The 15577-nt window shown below is 35.9% G+C and overlaps 1 long non-coding RNA gene across 2 annotated transcripts in view; it reads left to right on the top strand.

Moving 5' to 3' along the window:
- The first annotated feature begins 1536 nt into the window (after window positions 1-1536).
- LOC114259970 (uncharacterized) overlaps window positions 1537-15577 on the top strand; it is a 36251-nt gene continuing 22210 nt past the window's right edge. For both annotated transcript variants that reach the window (XR_014342144.1, XR_014342145.1), the window contains exons 1-2: window positions 1537-1789; window positions 2396-2556. This is a non-coding gene — a long non-coding RNA (uncharacterized LOC114259970). The remainder of the gene's footprint in view (window positions 1790-2395; window positions 2557-15577) is intronic.

The following is a 15577-nucleotide window of genomic DNA, read 5'->3' as shown; positions in this document are numbered from 1 at the left end:
AACTACTCCATCTATTGATCAATTAGATAAAATCTTATAGCAAAAGCTATGGAACCATAATCTTGATAAATCTATAATTCATATTGTCGTATCATGTGGGTCGCCATAATGACTAAATAATTAATTTACTATTACAACCCTCTCCTGCTCTCATTCACCACTTTCACTCTTCCCAACCCACTCTCTTACTACCAGGGACAGACCTAGGATTTGATCATCAGGGGGGAGAGGGGCAAAAAAGAATAAAGATGGGAAGACAAGTAGGGTTGGATTTAAAAGCAATGGATTTTCATACAATTAACACTTGTGATTTTTCATGCTATTAATTGGAAATAGATAAACTTTGTAGTAATATCACTAATCAATGAGAGTTCTTACATCGCGATAGTGAGAAATAATGATTGGCTTAGTGAGAGACAAAAATTGTCCATCTAATTTTATTAATAATTTTTTATCGGCTAAGACACTACCATTCTCACTTAAGCTTTCCATATTTTATAAAGTGAATAATATAATTACAAATATATTTTAGAACATAATATGTTAAGGAGTTGTTATGGTGTACACTCTTAAACTGCATTCTGTATACACGTTATCACAATATATGTAACATTACCATAACAAATTGTAATTTTATTCACCAAATAGATCGGAACATTTTACACTACAATGGTTCATAACATTTACACTATACCATTCACAACATAACTATAATAATTCATAACTTTCACTTTAGAGATGCCCACTATAAATTCAACTTTACCACAAAATAATACTACAAATATTTTAACTTTCATTGCAAAAATTTATATTGCATTATTCTATTATATTAGGGTAAATTACACTTTGCACCCCTACACTTTGCACCAAATCTCATTTTAGCCCCTACACGTGAAATCATGACAGTCAACCTCCACTATAACAATTTACACCTTTGGCGACTAAAAGGAATTTAATCGCCAAAAATTGTACAATTGGCGACTAAAATTTAAATTAGTCGGTGTTGTCTCAAGTTTTAGCTACTAAAATTTTTTTGTCACAGTATATTACTTATTAGCGACTATAAAATAATTTAGTCGCTAAAATGGTACAATAGGCGACTAAAAGTTTTTTTTGGTCGGCATTAGTTCATGTTTAGGCTACTGAAGTTTGTTTTAGTCGTGGTATATCAGTTTTTGGCTGCTAAAATAAATTTAGTTGGCAAATAGCTAGCATAATATTTGCTTACCCTTTGGCGACCAAAAATTTGGTCGGCAAATAGTTTTTTTCGGTGACCAAAATGATTTTCGTCGCCAACTAGTATTTTTACCTACTAAAATAATTTCGTCACTAAATAAAAAATATAAATATTATTTTTTATCTTTGGCAACAAAATATTTAGTCGGTGAATATTTATTTTTGGTGACTAAAATACTTTCAGTCCCCAAAAGTATTACAATAGGCGACTAAATTTACATTAGTCAACAATCGTATAGAATTTTTTGGTTGGAACGTTTTCAAATATAAAGGCAATTATATTTTATTAGTTTTTTTTTCATATTTGGTATTATCAGTCTCCAACCCAAGCAAAATCCCCCCGTCTCTCTCTCTCTCTCTCACCGTCGATCTTTCAGCGCCGCACATCGCCACCGCCACCGCCAACGACGCTTGCTCGCCGTTCGCTTCGCAGACCATCGATCTTTCACAATCACTTACCATCGATCTTCCAGCGTCGCACATCGCCACTGCCACCGCCGCTTGCTCGCCGTTCTCTTCGCAGCTGCTCGCATCGCATCTCTTCAACATTGAGGTTTTTCTCTTCCTCTCTCTATCTCACTCCCTCTCGGTCTTTATTTTTCTGTCTTTCTTTCTCTATTTCCCTATTTCACTGTAGCCGTAGGGTTTGCTTTTTTATGGTGTAGGGTTTTGATTTATGTGAAATCAATGAACCAATGATTGAAATGGGTTTCTATAAAATGATTGAAGGAACGAGTAATTTATTGAGGTTTTTTTTAGCCAGAATCAAGATTTCTCCATTTCCCCATTTCACTCTAGTTCTAGATTCAAGATTTAGGTAGATAATTGAAAAAAAAATAAATTAAAAGGCAGCATGTTTTTATAATCTTTTATGGGTTTTTTTTTTCTTCTTCTAAATAATAGACAGTTATTCTTCTAGATGAAAATTAGTCTGTTACTTAATAAGTGCAGGACATCTATGATTTCATTTGCTATAAGAACTTCATTTAGAATTTGCCTCCTTTGAATCAAACCTTTCTACAATACATAATATATATAGTTGTTCCTAGACCAAAATATATATATAGTTGTTCCTCTCTGTGTTCTGCTTTAAATTCCCAATTCAGAGCTCTCTTAAAACTTAATTTCTGTTCTGTTTTATATTTTTTCTCTGAATTAGAGCTCTCTGTGAAGTGGGTTGGTGTTTAATTGAGAGAAAGATAATTCTTGGGATCTGTTTCTGAGTTTTCTTCACCTGAGTTGACTCACGGTTCGAAATGGTTCTCAATTGAGCTTTTTAACTATTGGATGCTACTGTGCTGGAATGCTCTTCACTCACAGGTTAGCTTTGAATGTTTTGTTTATTGTCCCAGTTGACGATTTCTATTGATTTTGATTTGTATGGTTGATATGTTCAATTTGATGAAGTGGGTATCAATTTGTTTCATTGAAATTTTTGTATTTTTGTTTGGAAATTCTAAAAACATTATTTTTTTAATGGGTTATAGATTTGGATTGAGTAATTAACTATTGTTAGTGTCTTTATTTTTCTATCATTTGGTTTGCTACTGTGGGTTCCCTTTTCCTCTTCCCCCTTCATTTCTTCATCTTCCTCCAATGGAAGACAAAAGTTCAAGCTCATATACACCCATACTCAGCATTCCCACTTGCTCCCTTGTTAATTGTTTGATGTTTGAGGATCAAAACAAAGGTTAAACGCCCCCTCAAAACAGCCCCTGCTGCTGCGAAATTCTGAGTGTAGGATTGTATTTTCAAAATAGAAAAAGCAATATTGGAAAATTTTCGCTCTAGATTTTGCATTTATGTGGACACCAAACTTTTGTCTATACGTGAAAATTCTGAGTTTAGGATCGTTTTCCCAAAATGCATGATTTGTTTAATGCTAGACTTGAGTCCTTATTTTTTTCGTGAATTTCATTTTTCCCGAAGGAAAAACACGGGAAAGATATGATTAGAGGATATGATTAGATACAAGTCTTTGTTTAACTTTGTAAAAATCCTTTTCCATACTTGCATGTTATAGGTTCATCTTCTAACAGGACAATTACCCAACTTGCAGGAATGGTTTGATTTTCTTTTATATACTCTTCTTATTTGCTTGATTTGGATCTTTTAACATGTTTTGTAATTATGTGGCTCATGGAAACTGAGTTGATGTTGAAGAGATCACTCCGCAGTAATGCAGAGAAGTTTGAATTTCAGGCTGAGGTGTCTTGGCTTATGGACATCATTATCAACTCACTTTACAGCAAGAAAGATACCTTCTTTAGGGAGTTAATCTCCAATGCTTCTAATATAAGTATATTTTTCCTTGAAAATTTCCTTAACAATGATACGTTTGTATCTATATTATGTTAGGCATGAATCAAGCTGGTTTCATCTTTTGCTATTGGCCGAGTGATATCAATCCAAGTTGAACTTGGAGCAAATTATAATTGTCAAGGGGGTAAACTGAATTTTGCCCAACAAAAAAACTCAAAATTAGTTCTATTGTGTAAATTATGTACCTCATATTATGTTGTATTATTATGTGATACCTGGAATTTTATTTTCATTCATTAGTTGTTGATCACATTAATTGTTCAATCTGTGAAGTCCTACGCTTCTACATTAAAGCAGTAGTTTATGTGATTCACCTACTGTTGATCAATCTGTCAATGAAGTTTTGTCCCATGTTTCTACATTAATTGTTAACTCTTTGAGTTCTGCATTATAATTGATTAACACTCATTGTGCTTCATTGTTCCGTACCTCATTGTGCTTCATTGCTCTGTACCTCACATCAATTGTGAAGATCGCCACTTCATTGTGCTTTCTAGCCCCTTCTTTTCCTGATAACCAAACAGCCCTTAAATATAGTAACGGGCAGCTTCCTTGTGCGAAAAATGACTTGTGAGAACTGATGGTACGTAAATAAGACATATAGAATGGGAGTTAAAATCGAAAATACCTTTAATTTAGTCGAAAAAGGGGGTTTGGGGGGTGAAAATGCAAAATAGGGCCCCAACCATTGTTGGGATGTAACATGCAGCTTCCTCATGCCAAAAATGACTTCTGACAACTGATGGTACGTAAATAGGACACGTAGATTGGGAGTTACAGTCGAAAATGCCTTAAATTTATTAAAAATATGGGGTTCGGGGGGCGAAAATGCAAAATAGCCCCCCAACCACTGTTGAGATGCAACAAGCAACTTCCTCATGCCAAAAATGACTTGTGAGAACTGATGGTACGTAAATAGGACACAGATTGGGAGTTACAGTCGAATGTCTTAAACTTTTTTGAAAAAGGGCTTTCGGGGGGCGAAAATGCAAAACAGCCCCCGAACCAATGTATGGCTGTCACGGGCAGCATCCTCGTGACAAATAGGACCTGCGGCCACAGACAGAATGTAATTCGCACCCGTAGTTTGAGAGTTAGAGCCAAAAATGCCTTAAACTTAGTCGAAAAAGGGCATTCAGGGGGCGAAAATGTAAAACAGCCCCTGAACTAATGTATGGATGTTACGGGCAGCATCCTCGTGACAAATAAGACCTGGGGCCGTAGACGGCATGTAATTCGCACGCGTAGTATGAGAGTTAGAGCCGAAAACCCCTTCACATTTGTCCAAAAAGGGCTTCAAGGGGGTGAAAATGCGAAACAGCCCCCGAACCAATGTACGGATGTCACGGGCAGCTTCCTCATGACGAATAGGACCTGTGAGGATAGACTGGACGTAATTAGCACATGTAGGTTGGGAGTTAGAGTCGAAAAAGCCTTGTACTTAATCGAAAAATGGCGTTAAGGGGGCGAAAATGTGAAACAGCCCCCGAACCAATGTACGGATGTCAAGGCCACCGTTCCCGTGACAAATAAGACCTGTGACAACAGACGGAATGTAATTAGCATGTGTAGATTGGGAGTTAGAGTAGAAAACGCTATAAACTTAACCGAAAAAGGGCGTTAAGGGGGCAAAAATACAAAACAGCCGCCGAACCACCGTATGGATGTCAAGGCCTCCTTCCCCCGTGACAAATAGGACTTGTGTCAATAGACGGAATGTCATTAGCACACGTAGTTTGGGAGTTAGAGCCGAAAATGCATTAAACTTAACTGAAAAAGGGCGTTAAGGGGGCGAAAATGCAAAACAGCCCCCGAACTACCATATGGATGTCACGGCCACTTTTCCTGTGACAAATAGGACCTATGACAATAGACGGAATGTAATTAGCACGTGTAGGTTAAGAGTTAGAGCTGAAAACACATTAAACTTAACTGAAAAAGGGTGTTAAGGGGCAAAAATGCAAAACAACTCCCGAACCACCGTATGGATGCCACGGCCACCTTCCCCGTGACAAATAGGACCTGTGACAATAGACGGAATGCAATTAGCACGTGTAGAGTTAGAGTCGAAAACGCATTAAACTTAACCGAAAAAGGTCATTAAGGGGGCGAAAATGCGAAACAGCCCCCGAACCACTGTATGGATGTCATGGCCACCTTCTCCATGACAAATAGGACCTGTGACAATAGACAAAATGCAATTAGCACGTGTAGGTTGGGAGTTAAAGCTGAAAACGCATTGAACTTAACCGAAAAAGGGCGTTAAGGGGCGAAAATGCGAAACAGCCCCCGAACCACTGTATGGATGTCACGGTCACCTTCCCTATGACAAATACGACCTATGACAATAGACGGAATGTAATGAGCACGTGTAGGTTGGGAGTTAGAGCTAAAAACGCATTAAACTTAACTGAAAAAGGGCGTTAAGGGGCGAAAATGCGAAACAGTCCCTGAACCACCATATGGATGTCACGGCCACCTTCCCCGTGACAAATAGGACCTGTGACACTAGACGGAATGTAATTAGCACGTGTAGATTGGGAGTTAGAGCCGAAAATGCATTAAACTTAATGTTATTATTTTAGTTTGGATAGTAGTTGGTTTGTATGGACCTTGACATTAAGGGCCCGTTTGTTTTGCGGTTAAATAGATGGAGGTGGGGTTATTTAGTATTGTGTTTGTTTGTAGAGTTGGGAGGGGATTAGGATGGTGGAGGTGATATAGATGGAGGTTGGAAGGGGGATTGAGATGGAGGAGGTGGAGATGGTATTAGAAAAATAGTGAGGGGATTAGAATTTTTTTTTTTTTTTTTATATGTTGGGAATTTTTTTTTATAAATATTAATGTTTAATTTTTTATATTTTTTATTTGTTTTATTATTTTATATAAAAATAATTTAACAATTCCTACACTAACAATTTTCATCAAAACAAACGCAATTTTACTTAATCCCCTCACTATCAATCCTCTCACTAACAATCCTCTCACTATGAATCCCCTCCATTATACCTTTGAAAACAAACGGGGCCTAATGTTATTCATTTTTTGTATATGGATGTAGATGTGAAATGATGGATAGTATACATATTGTTTTGCTTATATACCTATTACAGGTTGCATGGAATATAGACAGGTTGTGAATAAATTATAATTTTGTGATAAAACATAAGATCATGTTTTTGGCGACTAAATTGTTAGTAGCTAAAAAAAAATTCGAAAAATAGTTTTGGCTACAAAAAGTTTAGTAGCCAAAAAAAACAATCAAACATTTGGCGACTAAAATATTTTGCAGCAAACAACAATCAAACGTATGGCGGCTAAAATATGTTGTAGCTAAAAAATAAGTTGAAGAAATAAAAAAAACTTTTGGCGACTAAAATCTTAGTAGCCAAAAACATAAGGCTTTAGGCAGCTAAACCTTTAGTAGGCAAAAAAAAATTTGACTTTAGGCGACTAAAATCTTAGTAGCCAAAACATTGTTATTTACTTTAGGCCACTAATATATTTAGTAGCTAAAACTCTTTTCTGCGACTAAATGCTTAATCGTTAAAAATAACTGAACTTTTAGTGATAAAAAAAATTAGTCGCCGAAAATATGATATTTAATTTTATTTCAAACCTTTTGGCGACTAAAAACTTAGTCAGCAATGTAATACATTTGGTGACTAAAATAATTTTAGTCGCCAATGATCTTTCTTGACAATTCTTCCACGACTAATTCTGTGACCAAATATTTTTGTCGCTAAAAGCCTTCGGCTACTAAATAGTGACTTTTGGTGACTAAAAATTTAGTCGCCAAAAGTGAAAATTCTTGTAGTGCCCCTACACTTCTGGTCAAATCTCACTATGATTCTTGCACATGAAATTGTGACAGCCAACTCCTATACTTTTAGTAAAATCTCACTTTGGTCTTTACACAAGTGTCAATGTCTCCTTTTTGTTACTCAATTGTTTAAATCTTTAACAGAATCTAGTCATGTGATAAGAATGTGACTACGACATGAGGGTAAGAAAGGCAAATCATTTACATTTTCCATCAATACACATTTTATCCCAAAATTTACATCAAAATATGACTGCATTAGGTTAAAACAAAATGCAGATTGTGAACAGTTAAGAAGATGAACTAGGGTTTTGCATAAATTGAAATCACAAAACTCTATTTTTCATAACACAGTCTTCTGTCTATTCATCTTTCTTTCTCTTTGATTTCTTTGTCGCATTTTTTTTATTTCAAAAGCTCTACTTAACTTTTCGTCCCAATTTTTACCATACCAACATATATAATATATATATTGTATTATATAACTCTCATGTGCTTATCACGTAGGACAAAGTGTATTGGTGGAAAACATAGATGATTTTCCTCTCTTACCCTCATTTTGTAGTCACATTTTTGTCACATGACTGGGTTTTGTTAAAGATTTAAAAATGAAATAACAGAAGAGGGACATTGTTACTTGTGTAGGGCCAAAGTGGGATTTGAGTAAAAGTGTAGGGGGTTGACTGTCATGATTTCATATATAGGGACCAAAGTGGGATTTGACCAAAAGTGTAAGAGGTTGACTGCTATGATTTCATATGTAGGGACCAAAGTGAGATTTGGTACAAAGTGTAGGGGTGCAAAGTGTAATTTACCCATTATATTATAAAGGGATGTTAAAAAAAATATTAAAAGCATGAGAATTAAATGGAAGGGGGGGCCGTGTTGGAGAATAAGTTGCTAGTGTTGAACCAGTTCTATACATAGCAACCAAGCTTTTTACACAAAGCGGGGGGGTCACAGCCCCAGTAGGCCTACCCTAAGTTTCGTCCCTGCCTACCACCATGCTGCCCAGATGCTCTTCCTTATTACTACTGTGATACGTGTAGTCCATTTCCCCTTCCCAACAACCACAAATCTACAAATCGTGACCTAAAGAGAGATAAGTTTCAAAGAGATTTAGATTTAGCTTTAATAGGGGTTTAGAGAAGTGAGTTGTGGGGAGAGGTTAAGTTTCAAAGGGATTCAAATTCAGCTTTAATAGGGGTTTAGAGAAGTGAGTTGTGGGAAGAGGTAGGTGGCATTAGAGAGGGGAAATGAGGGATTGGAGATGTGCTTAGAGATTAGACAAAAGTACAATCCCATGCAAATCCTATGCATTCATGAGGTTGGGATGGTCTATCTTAATATATATATTTACTTTTTTCATCATTTACAATCAGGGATAGTGTAATTTTAAAAAAGAAATACTAATAAAAATTAGAGATAATATTGTGTATTGCGGATAATGATTTATAACTAATGAGAATTAAAAATTGTAAAATGAAAAATAAATTAGTGAAAATGAATATTAAGTTTATTGTTTTAGTGTTTTAATCTTATTATATTAAAAATTATATATATTATATCCATATATATCTAATAAATATAATCAGGTGGGCAGGGCAAGGATGAGACGGTACGGAAGAAAATTGTCATCCTTATTTACAAGAGCAAAATTTTTCTCATCATTTACAATTATACAATTGAATAAAATCATAATTAAAAATCAAATCCGTTTACTATAAATACATAAAACAAGGGCAGACATCTTTTTTTTGGAACCAAAAAAAAAATTTGTTTGACACTAAAAACATAAGCCGTATTTACAATTTATTATTTTTGTTCATAAAATATAATAAATATGTTTATGTTTATTTTTAGTAAAAATAAAAATAAAAACATACTTTGTACATATGAGTTTTAAAATTTTATTTTGAAAACAAGAGAGAGATGGTCAGCTAGAGGTGGTGATCAAAAGTGGTTATCGACAATCATGCGTATGTGGTGATCAGAGTTTGTTTCCGACCGTGAAGGTGGTTGGCGGCGGCCGGGAATGGTTGCCAGCCACTGGAGGTGGTGGCCAAAAGTGGTTGCCGATGGTTAAAGATGGTTGTCAAAAGTGAATTTCGGTCTAAGGTGAGTGTTTAAAGGTAGTTGTCATCGGTGATTAGAGGTGATTGTCGAAAGAGGTCGCCAATGATGGTGGCCAGAGGTGGGGTGGGCAATGGTGGTGATTAGCAATGGGTGATAGCTGTGGAGAGTGAAAAAATAAAAAATAAAAATTCTTGAACTAGTGAAACTAATTTTTTTTTGTGGTCATACAAATTTAGTAAGTTTTGTAAACTATTTTCAAGTTTTAGCCTTCGTTTTGGATGTCGGCTATTTTAGTTGACTTTTGACTATTTTAGCCAATGAAAAAAATTGGAGTAATGTTAGGGGTCCCAATATTTCTACCAACTATATATTTTACCAAATGTCTCACATGGGTGTGGACCCGTGTGAGACATTTGGTAAATAGTTGGTAAAAATGTTGGGGCCTCTAATATTTTCCAAAAATTTGTGTTTGGGATGATTTATGAATTTTTTTGTGGTTAAATAGATAATTATAAGAGAAAAAGTGATTGATTGGTGTGTAAGATTTAAATTTTGTCTTATTAACTATTTTAACATTTTTTTTTTGTCTTTATTGGCTATTTTAGCCAATTTAGCTCATCCCAAACACCAAAAAAGATTAGATAACAAACTAGTTGCTATTTATAGGCCCCGTTTGGGAATAAGGGCTGAGGCTAAAATAGTTAATAAAGACAAAAAAGATTAAAATAGTTAATAAGACAAAATATCACATTTTACACATTAATCAATCATTTTTTCTCCCACAATCATCTATTTAAATATAAAAAAAAATTCACAAATCATCCCAAACAAATACAATTTTTTTTTTATCTCATAAAATAACCAAAAAGTCAACTAAAATAGCCATTTGTTCCAAAACTTTAAGATGTGTTTAGTTCATAAATTTGGATAGAGATTTACAAAGAAAAAGGAAAAATGAAAAGGTGGGTGATCACACACCTTTTATGACTTTTTATCTTTTATTTTTTAAATTAATGAACCAAACACAACCTAAAACGTCTGATCTCCATACCTCCATTATTTGGAGTACAGACAGAATTCCCAACTAACTTTTGCCCCACTATGCTTAAAATCTGTTCCAGACCAGAGCGAAAGCTCTAACCACACTTTCAATGTCTTTAAGCACCTTAGCAAGTAAAATGAATAAAAAGCTCCAGTAACATTAAAATTTGAAAACTATTATTATATATATTGTTATAAAATAAGTAAAACTATTATTATATATATTGTTATAAAATAAGTAAAATACTTTTTGGAGTAGGGTTATTATTTGAAAACCTGTTTGGCCAGAGAGCGTTTTATTAGGAAATAGAACCCAGAAACTAGTAGGCAGATCATATCATGGCTGGCTTTTCCCAAAAAGTGCTTCTTTCAGGTATTTAGGGATTTTCTTTCTTATTATATCATAACCAATACTAGAGTTGCATTATGAGCTAATGCATGATTTTAGAATCAAGAGTACTCTTGATGGATTTCCATAAAAGTTTGAGGGAAATTAAATCAAGAGCGCTCGGTTGAAAAATCCAATTTTAGATTTTCCTTATCCATAGGTCCATACGCTAATTTATTATTTCCATAAGGACAATCTATTGCACAATGACCAAAATACCCCTGCACTACCTCCACTATCTCACACGGTTTAGATTTCATTCCTCTCATCTCTCTCTTTGTTCTTAAAACACAAAACCCTCCATCCTCTCTCTCTCTCTAGATCTCGCATTAGTCTCTGCTTCCACTCCGACAGCCAGTACCACCATCGTTGATTCAACGGCAATTTTTGGCTCCTCCGTCACTGTCACGACCCAAACCCGCCCCTATAGGTTTAGCACCCTGACCGGCCAGTAATCCTAAGATTACCAAAGGTCTTTTAAATAGATTCACAAAATAAGGGACTAGCAGAAGCAATATAAAATATACATCATCCAATGAGTTGTGCAAACTTACAAGAAACAGATAAATTTTAAACTTTATACACATATTTTAGCACATCACCTTTACGTCATCATATTTACAGATAAGACAAAAAGGGACTTAGCCCTATTTACAGAATAAACAAAAACTTGTTTAACAAATAAAGAAAACAAAGACTTAAGCTTTAATCACAAAGTCTTGACCACTTGACGTATCTGGAACCTTCACAGGAGGTACATAGGTTGGCTGACAAAATACAATCCAGATAGTCATCTCCAGGCCTGGTCAGAGCATCTCTAAGGGGATAGTTAAAAAAGGTTTGTTAGGCATTTTAGCTAATATAATTCTAATTTTGAGCTTCAATGGACTGGCTATTGAGCTAGCTACTTTACCATCGTACTTTTTTGGTGGCTACAATTGAAGAGGCCTAGAGGCTCTCCAAACAAATATGTATGTATATATCTTGAATTTTTGTATATTTATGTCTTGGATTTGGGATTTTATATATGTATATGTGTATGTAGCAATTTTATATGTTCTTTCAATTCTGTTTGATGAATTACGCAATAACTTATTTTGTATTTTGTATTTTTTTTCTCCTCATTCTACAGGTTTTGTATGTTTGTATGGGCAAATTTATTATTATTGCAAATTTATATTAGTAAAATATCAGCAATTAGTATTTTTTGTTTAAAAAATTAATTATATTGTTTTGAATGATTAGCTAAAACAAAGAGTGTGGTTGGAGAACACAATGGCTAAAGTAATTAGGTAAAATAAAGAGTGTACTTTTTTCGTACTTTAGCTAGTGAGAAGTAGAGTGTGGTTGGAGTTGCTCTCACGCGCCTGATCACCGATATACATAATATAAACAGTGAGCTAGAGTCCAGTGAATAAAAACGTAGTAAAGAAGTTTAATGAATGATGTCCCATAACATATTCAAAAATCAGAATTCAAATTATATCAGAAATAGATACATATTCAAATTTTTAATCAGTCATATGTGGTATATCCATTAGCTAACAGAACAGATGGTTGTAAGACCTTTATATAGAGCATATGGTCATTGAGACCTATACAAATCAGATAGATGGTTATGCATAACTGTAACAGATAACCATATAGGTTTAACAGATAGTTCCATGATTGAAACCGACATAAATCCTTGGTACGAGGCAACAAATCACAGATATCAGATATCAGAAAACAAAAGCTAAGAATGCCACGAATATAGTTGTTGGCACATAAATTTTAAACCAAATTTATGTTTAATTTCAAATACAGTCAATCACACACATAGAGCCTACGATAAGATTGTTGTAGGCAATCACTTCCCAAAATGATTAACTTGCTCCGTTGAAGTGTATAAATAAAACGTCGTATCTTAACGACGTTATTCAAGATGCTCAAATGACATGTGGAGCCTACGAAAGATGACACCTGTAGAGCCTACAGCAAGGACACCACACAGGATGAAACCCCAAAGATCAATCCGGTTAATCAGATATATGATTAATCAGATAGCGCTATTATTCAAAATTCAAACAGGCGCTATCATTCAATTTGAAATTCAAAATGAAGATGAAGCGTTCCTATCACCTGATGGCCCTCCATAAATATGAGGACCATCACACAAGACCGGAGGATTGGAAAGAATCAGAAGTGAAAAGATCAGAGAGAGAGAGAGAAATTGAGAGCTAAACAAATCGTTACAAGAAGAAGAAGATAAGCCTAGAGAACTCAAGAGCCTACGCTAATGGCGATGAATAGGTAAAGGGTTCCAAACCCAACTGTATTTTGTATTCGAGGGTTCAAAACCCATAACAATCTCAATAAAATATTTCTTTTTTTTTTAAATTGTCTTTTGTTGTTTATTTTGTTTTTCATTAATCGGAGGTTTCATTTGTATAAAATGTGTAATTAACGATCTGAAATACAGATCGGAAATAAGAACCTGCTATTCAAATAATCAACACTGTTTAGTCAAAAAAAACTAAACAGTGGACATTTGTAACATAAAATTTTGAAACGTGTTGAAACACTTCATGTTTTAAAATTTGTGTCTACAAATTCTGGCACGCCCAGTAGGACATTATTTCTCCTCCCATCTTTTGAAGAACAAAAAAAAATATATATATATATAGTTAAAACTTACTGACGTATTCTTTTGTTATAGGAATTCTGAAGCAACTGTTAGGAGACAAACCTACACTCCAGTGGTTCTGAAATCACCAAGGTTGGAGATAACACCCATCACCCAAGGGGCTCCGGAGCGAATGCTCTTGGCTGTCCCAAAGGTAGAGCCAACGAAATCCTGGAAAGATGCACTTCTTTCCCCTGCCACCCAAGGGGCTCCGGAGCGAAAGCTCTTGGCTGTCCCGAAGGTAACCGGTGTGACGAAGAAAGTCACACTTCTCCAGAAAGCTGAAAGTTTGAGAGAGAGTACTGAAGATTATGTGAAAGCGTCAAAGCAGTACGCAATTGTGAGGGCCACAACCCGAACGAAGAACTTTCTAATTCAGGCAAAGGAGGCTAATCAGTTTGCAACTGCGACTTTTGTTGCAGCTTCAATGGGGGCAACAAAAAATGTTGTGGCCCAACTACTCAAAAGGGTAGAAGACTCCATTAAAATGGTGGAGTTTGCCCAGAAGAAAGCTTCTGTTGAAAACATGGCCATCATTAGGGCCATTGGGAGGAGGGTAATGACCTAAACTCCTGTTGATGGAAAAAAGGCCCCTGTTGTTGAAAAAACAGTTGCTGCCTATGAACCGATAGTTCTGTTCAGAGCACAAAATCGGTCAAACCAAATCTCAGTCAACTCTCAGGAGCCAAAGGAGCACTCGTTGGCTCGACAAGGTTTGAATAAGGAACACCCGTTGGCTCGACAGAGTTCAAATAAGGAACACCCGTTGGCCCAACAGAATAAGGAACACTCGTTGGCTCGACAGGGTTCGAATGAGAAACACCCGTTGGCCCGACAGAATAAGGAACACCCGTTGGCCCGACAAGGTTTGGATAAGGAACGCCTGTTGGCCCAACGGGATTTGAATCAACATCAATTGACCAGCTCTAAAAATGTAGGGACTGTTTTGAAAATTCATGAGGAATTTACAAAGGCACAAACGGTTCCTTCTATGCCCTTAGGGGCTCGACTTGATATGTCATCCGGTCCAGTTTCGAAAAGACAAAGGCGAAGAAGAAATAAGGCCTTAAAGAAACTGGAACTAAGAATAGTGGCAACAAATGTTATAGGAGCTATTGAAAGGGCTCTCTCGAAAGATGAACCCCAAAAACAAATTGAAAGTCCTGTCTTTGTCGGAAAATCCAAGGTGGAGGAGGGTAAGCAACCCTTGGGAAATATTTCTACTTTGGTTGAATTATCTATGGAGGGAATAAGAAAAGGGCCTGTAACAAGGTCCATAACCCGTCAGGCTCAAAACAAAGCATCAGATGCTTCAAATATGAGTAATGTTGTGGGGGTTGATAATCCTTTATACGAACAAGATGATTCTATCTCGTTTGTTTCAACAAATATTGGAAACAATGAATTGAAAGATATCAACAAAGTCGCGGTTATGATGACTGGGGTTGAGAAAGAAGGTGAAAATTCGCAGGTCCAACAAGACCAAAGTCTCAAGGAAAAAGTGGTGGCCCTACAAGAACAACTCGAGAGAAAAGAACGGGAAATGGCTGCTATGTTGGAGCAAATGCAACAGCTGCAGGCCCAAATGACAGGACCAGGAAGTGCACCCAAACAAATGACACAACCTGTTGTGGGGACATCTGTAGGCATACAAAGTACACTAGCCCCAGGGGGCAATGGTCCTTGTTACTCTGATCTAACCAGTGGTGGTATGAATCCAATGCTCATGGCCATGATTGATGATATGGTGAGGAGACAAGTAAAGAAAGTCAAAGAAAAAGATGATGAGAATTTTCGAATAATTACAAAACCTTACCCAGCATGGGTAGATGCTGTTCCATTCCCTTCTGGTTTTTCCCAACCAGATTTCAAAATGTTTGATGGAACAGGAGATCCAAGACAACATGTGGCTCATTTTCTTTCAAGGTGCGGGCCAATAGCCCATAATGAGGCCCTGTGTCTGCAGCTATTTGTTCAGTCACTTGAAAGTTCTCCATTTACTTGGTATGCTAACCTTCCCGAGGGA

The sequence above is a fragment of the Camellia sinensis genome, chromosome 10 (assembly GCF_055761805.1).
Source record: "Camellia sinensis isolate YWXY chromosome 10, ASM5576180v1, whole genome shotgun sequence".
NCBI classification, from domain to species: Eukaryota; Viridiplantae; Streptophyta; class Magnoliopsida; order Ericales; family Theaceae; genus Camellia; species Camellia sinensis.
This window is presented reverse-complemented; position numbering and strand designations above follow the sequence as displayed.